The sequence below is a fragment of the Echinops telfairi genome, unplaced genomic scaffold, assembly GCF_000313985.2.
Source record: "Echinops telfairi isolate 266 unplaced genomic scaffold, ASM31398v2 ScPeMD7_2;HRSCAF=8, whole genome shotgun sequence".
NCBI classification, from domain to species: Eukaryota; Metazoa; Chordata; class Mammalia; order Afrosoricida; family Tenrecidae; genus Echinops; species Echinops telfairi.
The window spans coordinates 52,815,681-52,818,009 of NW_022103898.1; positions in this window are offsets into that span (position 1 = coordinate 52,815,681).

Here is a 2,329-nt window from a genome sequence, read left to right on the forward strand (position 1 = left end):
AGGATGGGGCGCTGTTTTGGTCTGTTTTACACAGGGTTGCTAGGGATGGGAAAGGACTGAATACCATCTAACAACGGAACACAATCAAAGCAACAGTATCTATCTGTACAGACGTGGATCAAGTGGTTCTCTGCCCTAAGTAGAGGAAAGCACCCCTGTGATCTCACCACCTCACCACAGATTGGTGGAGGGGAACATGATTCTTCTGTATTCAGGACTACATCAGCTATATGTATATATTCATTTAAAGAAATAGTAAAAACAGCCTAGAAAATTTCTACCACGGTAATACAGCAAGACCTTTGTTTATGAGAAAAAAGTGCCAACTGTGTAATCCTCTTGCCTTGCCCATGGCCAAATAGATTTGTGTTGAGAAGAGAGAGATCCTCTCCTTCTTCTTATATAAAATGTGCACCTTTATCCATGTGCCCTATTTAATGGGTTAGAGCTAGATATACACAATCTGTTTGACTTACTATTAGTCAACTACTTCTTATTAACCATATTTAAATATATATCCAAGGCAGTTAGTCAAAGTAAATAATATAAACCAGTTAATTGAGTTGTCAGACCAAGAAATGTCAAATTTTAAGGCAGGATTCATTTTCTACATTATTACATAAATTTCTTTATGATCTTTTCTTTATGGAAAGTAATTTTTTCAAGGAAGGATTTCTCAAATTCCCAAACAATTCTTGCCTATTGACCTGAAAAACAGGATCTGAATGACAAGACCCCCATGTGGGAAATAGTTTTAAAAGGTTGCAACATTTCATATCAAGGGTGACTTTACAATAACGTCTTCTCTTTAAGACCTATAGGAGGGCTTGGCATTTAGGTACATTAGAAAAATGATTACTTGAATAAAGAAAAGCTGAAATCTTGTTTTTTAAGTTCATGTTTCATCTAAATATTAAAATTTATATTGTTCCCTGGCAGAGCTTAATAAGACCTTTATGATTAATACAGCAAGGATAGAAGTTAGGCTGTAAACAATATTAATCAATGAAACTGAACAAATTTATTATGAAAACTTTAATGACCTCTTTCTTTCCTGTTTGGGTAAACACAACACTCATGAAGTCCCACCCGAAGGCCGAGTCCCTTCAGGTCTTCTCTGAAGTCAATGGGAGATTTATAGGAAACAGTTGTACCTGCGGATTCAAACAAGGCTATCATGGTGGGAATCGTATGTTCACAGGGTTCTCTGTCTAAATTTCAGTCTACTGTAGCTGTTTGATTTGGAGGGGACAAAACAAACAAAACCTGATGATACTGGTGCATTGGAAATAGAGCATCTTCTCTTAAAACTATTAAGAAACCATAAATATTCAGATTGACAAAACCTAAACCAGGCAGCCAGCCATGTTAAGGTGTAAGACTCACCCTACAATATCCACCTCCCTGCTATCCAAGTCATTCAGACTCACAATGCCTGATGCAGGGTTTCTTAGGTGGTAAATCTTTACAGGAGCAGACAACCTCTTAGTTCTGAGTGGCTGGTGATTTTGAACCACTAACGTGGTGCGCAGAGAGCAGTCCAACATTTATCACAGGCCCACCAAGACTCCCTTTGCCTTAATGGCGGGGTTAGCAGAAACGGTGAATTTCAAGAATTTGCTCTTGGACTTGCAGAAAGGGAAGACAGGTTGAGGAAGCATAAAGAGGTATCCCTGAATTTTCCTCACCATTTTAAGACTAAATAGAGGGCAAAATAAGCTCAACTTTCTCAAAATCAAGTCAGCATTTACTTATTTAGTATGTGCATCACAATTTTTAAAAGGTAGTTAGAAATACATAAAATTTAAAATATCCTTCAGAGCCCCTTCATTCTCATCCTAAGAAGTAGAGCAAGGTGTTTGAGAGTGTTTGCTGATGTTGTCAGGTGCCTTCCAGCCCTGGAGACTCATGGTGACCATATAGCCGGTAGAAGGAACAGGCCCGGTCACATGTCATCTCACAATGTTATGTCTGACCCCAGTGTTGCAGCCACTATGATCTCCCTGAGGGTCTTCCTTTTTCTTTTTGAGGCCCTCTCCTTTAATAAGCACGATGTCCTTTTCCAGGGACTGGTCCTGGTGACACTGACAGGTAAGTATTGGATTGCTATTTGCAAGGTTGATGGTTCAAACTCACCTACCACTATGCGGGAAAAACACGAGGCTAACTTCTCTGGCAAAGAAACCTCAGAATTCCTATCCAGGTCTCAGCAGCCCTATGTAAGGTTGCTATGAGTTAGAGTCTACTTGATGGCGGTGGGTTTTCAAACATGTTAGAGGATGAAAAATGAAAGACAAGGGTTTTATTTAGTATTTATTTTCTTTCTCTC